This window comes from Dromiciops gliroides, chromosome 3 (assembly GCF_019393635.1).
Source record: "Dromiciops gliroides isolate mDroGli1 chromosome 3, mDroGli1.pri, whole genome shotgun sequence".
Taxonomy (NCBI): domain Eukaryota; kingdom Metazoa; phylum Chordata; class Mammalia; order Microbiotheria; family Microbiotheriidae; genus Dromiciops; species Dromiciops gliroides.
The window spans coordinates 398,937,253-398,944,748 of NC_057863.1; positions in this window are offsets into that span (position 1 = coordinate 398,937,253).

A 7,496-nucleotide genomic window follows, 5' to 3' on the forward strand; every position below is an offset into this window, starting at 1 on the left:
TAACTAGGGATTTTTATACCAGGGCAAGCAACACAAAGTGAAGTATGTTCTTAGTTTGGGATTGAGGGCGGGAGTAGAATGAGGAAGGGCAAAAGATTACCCCATGGATGGTGGAAAGACATCCAGTGCCCACTTGGGCATCCAATGGAACCATGTTGATGCTGGGAAGGACACTACCCACTATCTGGTAGCTTCCCAGAACCTCTATGGGTCCAAAATAGAATTCATTATCTTCCCACACAACACCCAATTGTCCTCCAAATTTACCTATTTCTCTTGAGGACACAACCATCTTTCTAAGTCACCCCAATTTATAACCCCAGAATCATCCTCATTTCTTCCTTCTTATGTATTCTCCATATTCCATCAGTCACCATGGCCTTTGATTCTACCTCCACAACCAGTCTCTCATTTATCCACCTCATGTAACCACCATCCTAGTTCAAGCCCTTATAACCTTTCCCCTGAGTGGTTGAAATAGTTTCCTAAGAGTACTCTGTTTCTAGTATCTCCCCTTTCCAATCTATCTTTGGCATTGCTACCAAAATAATTTTCCTGAAGAACAGATCTGACTACTTCATTCCCTTCATTAGAAATCTCCAGTGGCTCCCTATCACCTCAAGGATAAAATAGCAAACTCCTTTCCTTGATATTTAAAGCCCTTATCACCTTAGGGAGGGGGAAGGAAGGAAAGAGGGATAAAATTTGGAACTCAAAACTTTAAATAAAAATATTTATTTAAAAACTATTTAAAGCCTTTCACAGTCTGGTTCCAGCCTACCTTTCCAGACATATTTCACATTAATCCCTTTTTACATACTCTGTGTTCCGGCCAATATGTTCCCTTAGCTTAGACTTCCATCACCCACCTCCATGCCTGTCTTTGCCTGGGCTATCCCCATTTCCTGGAATTTGCTTCTTCCTTACATCCCCCTTCAAGGTTTAATATAGGAACATTCCTAATGGTGCTATTTCCTGATGCCCTCTACCAGTAGAAAATGCACTTTCCCTCCAAAAGTTATCTTGTATTTACTATATAAATATTAAATCCCCCAGTAAAATGTAATCTCCTTGAAGGTAGGACTGTTTTTCATTTTGTTTTTGTGTCTTTAAGACCTAATAAAGTGCATTAATGATGTAGGCACTTGGTACCTAATTGAATTAAATTTAATTTAAATTAATGATACTCGAGTCTTTGTCATTTCTTCACACCCAAATTCCTGACACCATAATAATCTGCCTCCAGTCATTTTTTTGGTAGTTTCTCTGCACTTTAGCATATAATTTTTGTAAAGGTATCATGTGAAGCTGAGAAATATGTGTGTATATGTATTATGGATATGAATATATATACTTCAATGCTCCCATTCACAAGATGCCATGAGTATTTCCAATCTAACATCTTCAAGTTTGTTTAATTCTATATTTTACTTTTTATTATCTTTCTGTTAAGATTTATCCAGCTCTGAGCATTAACATTAAAATCTCCTCTAATCATTATGTAGATATTAGCTTTGGAAGGGAATTACAATGAATCCTTTATGAATCTCGATGCTATCCCAGTCAGTAATATATATTTGATATTAATATTATTTCATTGTACCTTATATATAATATAATTTCCATGTTTATCTCTCTTGACATTATGCATTGTTTGGGGGTTTTTTGAGCATGATTTCAATGCTTGCTTTTTTTGAGATTACCTATTATATAGTAAATTTTGTTCCAGCCTTTTTTGTTCATTTTTATTTTTAGCCATTATGTTTAGATGTCTCTTTTATATAGCAAATTTTTTTATGAACCAAATTTATTTTCTTGTCCATTCTGATTCTCTCTTTCATTTTGTTGTATTGTTTAATCATTTACATTTGAGGTTCATATGGTTAGGCTTATCTTTTCCTACATTTATTTCTTTTGTACTGATTTAATTATCTTTTTCTTCTAAGTTAGCACTTTGCTTCAATAATTAGTTTTGTATGTTATTTTGATGCTACTCTATTCTGACAGCAGACCCCTACCCCACTCCCATTTTACTTACCTTACCTCAAGTTCCTTGGTTTGACTTCAATTGTTAATTTTGCTTTCTTTTTATTTATCTGTTTCTTCTCCTTTTCTTTCTCTTTCCCTGCTGAGCTAAGTGTGTGGTTCAAAAGTCTTCTTTCCCCACTTCCATCCAACCTCTAGCTTCAAATAACAGTCTTTTTATGGCACTATTTTCCAAGTGTTCCTTTTTTTGTCCTCCTTTCTCTTTCTAGTCTATTATGAATTCTATTTTCCAGTACTGGGCTATACCCTTACTTGTTCTTTCTTTAGGCTTTCTGTCTATGTTGTGAGCTTCTGAAGTAACAAATTGAACTCGCCCCTCAAACCCATTTTTGTTATTGCATTTAGAAATCTTACCCCAATCTTTCTCTCTTCTACTACGCCTCATTCTTGAACTATCAAATGATGAAGGAAGTGACATTACATGGAAGCAATGGGATGTGGTGGGAGTCAATCTATGTCTTGAGTTGTGAGGTCTGTACCTTCCTTCGTCCTTACTCATCTACCTGAGAGCTAGTGTGGCTTCAGAAAGGGCAAGGAAAGGCCAATATGGTGCTTACTGCTGGACAACTTTGGGAGAAATGCCAGGAACCAAACAGAGGTCTATAAAGAATGTTTGTCGATCTGACCAAGGCCTTTGATACGGTCAGTCATGAGGGCTTGTGGAAAATTATGGCAAAATTTGGGTGCCCAAAGAAGGTCATCAGTATTGTACGTTAGTTTCATAATGGCATGCTTGCCCAGGTTCTGAATAATGGATGACGCTCCCAGAATTTCCTAGTCACCAATAGAGTGAAGCAGGGCTTTGGGTCTGTTCCCATGCTCTTTAGCATGATTGTTTTCAGAAATGCTGTCAGATGCTTTCAATGAGGTTGAAAACAGCATCAAGGTCAGCTACCAAACTGACAGTAAATTATTTAACTTGAAAAGGCTACAAGTCATTTTGTTCATAAATGATTGTGCACTCCAATGTAGCCTCTGAAGCTGAAACATAACAAAATATGGATTGATTCTCTGCTCCTTGTGCCAATTTTGGCCTAACAATTACCACCAAGAAAACAGTTTCTCCACCACTTAGCACCACACCAACTGTATGTGGTTACAGCAAATGGAGAAATATTGAATGCTGTGTCCATTTACCTTAGCAGCATACTTCCCAGAGATGTCCACATTTATGATGAGGTTGATGCACACATCACCAGAGCTAGCTCAGTGTTCGGAAGGTTCCAAAAAGAAGTATAGAAGTATTAGACTGCCTACCGGACTGAAGGTCTACAGAGTCATTGTGTTCACCCCATTGTTATATGGCTGTGAAAGTTGGATAGTCTATAAGGGACATGCCAGAAAACCAAATCTCTTCCATTTGTATTGTCTTAGGAAAATTCTAAAGATCTGGCAAGATAAGGTACCAGATACTGAGATCCATTCTCAAGTTAAACTACCAAGCATTCAAATTCTACTGCAGAGAGCACAGCTCTGATAGGCTGGCCATGTTGTTCAGATACCAAACATACGTTTGCCTTAAAGACTATTTTTCAGAGAACTCACACAAGGCAAGTGCTCACACAGTGATCAGAAGAAGCAATACAAGGACACTCTCAAGGTCTCTCTGAAGAACTTTGGAATCAATTGCATGTCATGGGAGACATTGGCAAAGGACTGATCATCATGGTGTGTCCTCATCAATACTGTGCTCTATGAGTGAAGCACAGTTACAGTAGCTTGAAAGAAATGTTAGAAAAGCAAATTTAGAGACGTCTCCACTCCAAAATGTTAACGTGTACTATTTGTGCTTCACCTCTTGTAGAGCCTTCCAAATTTGTATCAGTCTACTCAGTCATAGTCAAATACATTGTAACTTGACTGTAACATAGTGATGTCATTTTGGTCCTCTTCAAGAACAAAGGACAACGACCAACCAATTAATCATGATTACACGGAACTTCTTTTTTTTTCTTTTGCAGGGCAATGAGGGTTAAGTGACTTGCCCAGGGTCACACAGCCAGTAAGTGTCAAGTGTCCAAGGCTTGATCTGAACTCGAGTCCTCCTGAATCCAGGGCTGGTGCTTTATCCACTGTGCCACCTAGCTGCCCCTACACAACTTCTAAGGCCAGCTTAATATAACTCTAGTTCTAATCTCATCCCTAAGACCCTGGGTGCTGGCTGTCCTTAAGGACTCATATATCCACTGTCCTAGGATATATATAGTCTTGGGAGGTACAACACTTTCTAAAAAAAACAAGGAGGGTGGCCCCCAGTGTGCGAATATCTCCTAGATGACTCTCATCCCCTCTTGATTCTTACCACAGACATATACCTCCCTCCCCACCACCACTGTGGGAATGTCTTTAGTACCCACCCTTTTCTTTCCCCTTCTAAACTGAGACTCTTCTTTCTCCTGCCTCATGGCAATCCTCTCCTTCCATTGCTTATAAGCTATTCACTAACAGCTTCTATTCTTATCAACAGATTAGAGAAATTATTATCTTTACTCTATTTACCTATGAAGTAGGTGGGGGTGAATCTCCAGTTTTCCTCTCTCTTATCTCTCTTCTTGCCTTCCATGCAGCTTCTCCCTGGTATTCTTCCTTAAAAAGATATTGAGGGGCAGCTAGGTGGTGCTGTGGATAAAGTGCTGGCCCTGGATTCAGGAGGACCTGAGTTCAAATCCGGCCTAGGACACTTGACACTCACCAGCTATGTGACCCTGGACAAGTCACTTAACCCTCATTGCCCCACCAAAAAAAAAAAAAAAGATATTGATTTATAGGGGATCACAGGATTTAGCACAGCTCTTCCTCCTTTCTTTTGCCTTAAATCTTTATCCCCTCCAGGGCTTTTTGTCCCCCCTTTTCCCCTTTTACTTGTTAGTTCAATTACTTTTTATTTGAATAACCTATGAACAGGAAAGACCTGGTTTCATTAATTAGTCCTTTCTTGATGATTGTGCTTATTGAGGCAGCTGGGTGGTCCATTGGAAAAAGTAAAAGAAGACCTGAGTTTGTATTTGCCTTGGGAACTTATTAGCCATATGACAGTGGGCAAATCACTTACTCTCTTCCAGCCTCAGTGGTAAAATGAGGATAATAACAGCACCTATCACACAGAGTTGTTCTGAGGATCATATTAGATTATATATGTAAAATACATTGAAACCTTAAAATGCTATATAAATAGTAGCTACTCATTATTTTAGAGGCAACCAGGTAGTACAGTAGATAGAGTGCACCAAGCCTGGAGTCAGGAAGACTTGTTTTCCTGAGTTCAAATCCAGCCTCAGACAAGCACTAGCTGTGTGACCCTGGACAAATGACTTAACCCTATTTGTCTCAGTTTCCTCATCTGTAAAATGAGCTGGAAAAGGAAAGATAAAACTATTCCAGTATCTTTGCCAAGAAAACCCCAAATGGGGTCACAAAGAGTCAGATACAACTGAACAACGACTCAATATTTATCTGCTTTTTGTTTGGGGAATTTTTATAAATTAAATATTCTCATAACCTCTGTGATATTTCTACAGAAATGCCTCAAATGCCTCGTGTTGAAGGTCCATTTTAGGTTCCAGATTGAGTGCCTTTTAAAAATAATAAATACCGGGGCAGCTAGGTGGCGCAGTGGATAGAGCACCAGCCCTGGATTCAGGAGTACCTGAGTTCAAATCCAGCCTCTGACACTTAACACTTACTAGCTGTGTGACCCTGGGCAAGTCACTTAACTCCAATTGTCTCACTAAAATAATAATAATAATAATAATAAATACCATTTTCTTCTTTGAATTCTCACCCCTGAAACATGATGCTGAGTTACTTAAACTGACAGTCCTTCATATTTGAAAGTTTTTCTCTTGGCTACTAGCAAAATATGATGTTTGCTTTTGAAACTGTTAAATTTTACTACTACCTGTCTCAGAGTTTCAAGCATGGGGCTCTCCTCTGACAGCAATCTATACATTCAGTCAATCAGTGCTTCGTTGTCTACATTCAAAAGTTCTGGGAAGTTGGCGGGTTTTTTAAATTATCATTATTAACAGGGGCAGCTAGGTGGCACAGTGGATAAAGCACTGGCCCTGGATTCAGGAGGACCTGAGTTCAAATCCAGCCTCAGACACTTGACACTTACTATCTGTGTGACCCTGGGCAAGTCACTTAACCCTCGTTGCCTGCAAAACAACAAAAAAATTATCATTATTAACCCCTGAAGTAGAACATTCAAGTTTTTGATCTGTCATTCTTCTGAGAGAATTACAATCCTTAAATTGCCCTGGCACATTGTCTTTAAGAACTTGGCTTATATAATATTCATTTGTTCTTTTCAAATTGTTGCTTTTTTACTTCTCTTCTGACAATTTCTTCCACTTTTTTTGTTCCAAAGCTCGCTCGCTCTCTCGCTCTCTCTCTCAGACTCTACTTCAAAACTTTGGAGAAATTATCACCTATTGTCGCATCTAAGTTTGGTATCTTTCTACTTTTAAGTCACGTTAAGAAATCTGATTTCTTACCTAATTTAATTTCAAATTCCTTCATCTATAATTTTTATTTCTCTTCTGAACCATTCTGGAGTTTCTCATTATTGTTATACAATCTCCAGGGATTCTACAGAATTACCTTTTTGATTGAGGAGTTTGGATTCATTTTCCTTCAAAGTATAATACATGTTCATAGTATTCTGACTTCTCTTTAAATTTTTACTCATTCTTCCTTTTCCTTTTTTTTTTTTTTTGTGGGGCAATGGGGGTTAAGTGACTTGCCCAGGGTCACACAGCTAGTAAGTGTCAAGTGTCTGGGGCCGGATTTAAACTCAGGTACTCCTGAATCCAGGGCCGGTGCTTTTTCCACTGTGCCACCTAACCGCCACCCCTCTTCCTTTTTCTTTATGATTTTCTCTTTTGTTTTATCTCCTTGTGAGCCATGTTTTCTCTCTTAAACTTTTGGTCTTTCAAGCTTCCTTTTTATTTATTCTCAGTCATTTGTCTCTTGTTTTCCTCCTTTCTTTGGTACCTCTCCCTTCCACTGCTGCAGAGACCCCATGATATTGAACATTCTTAGCCTCCTTGTGTTGAGGGTATGTGGCCCCAGGCTGGCTGTCTGCCCAGAGTAACCTCTTTGGGGAGAGGACTAGCCCCAAATTAATTTTCGGCTCTCTTTCCCTTAGTCATGAAAAATCTTTTCTCCTCTAGCTAATTCTGAGTTATTTTCCATACTACTTGTATGAAAAACATTCAATATTCTTACTCACTACATTTCCTTCCCAGTTGTTCTCCCTTTCTTTCACATAACTGGGCAGAATCAGTGACTGGCACCTCTTATAGGATGAGTCATTTCTACAGAAGGACAAGTCAGGTATTACCACACCGGGAGTGCTACTTCACTCACTGTATTTGTTGGGGATAGGGGTTATTAAGCACATTCTGCCGGAGCTCCAAATCATTTTCTTTCATGAGTTCACAACCACC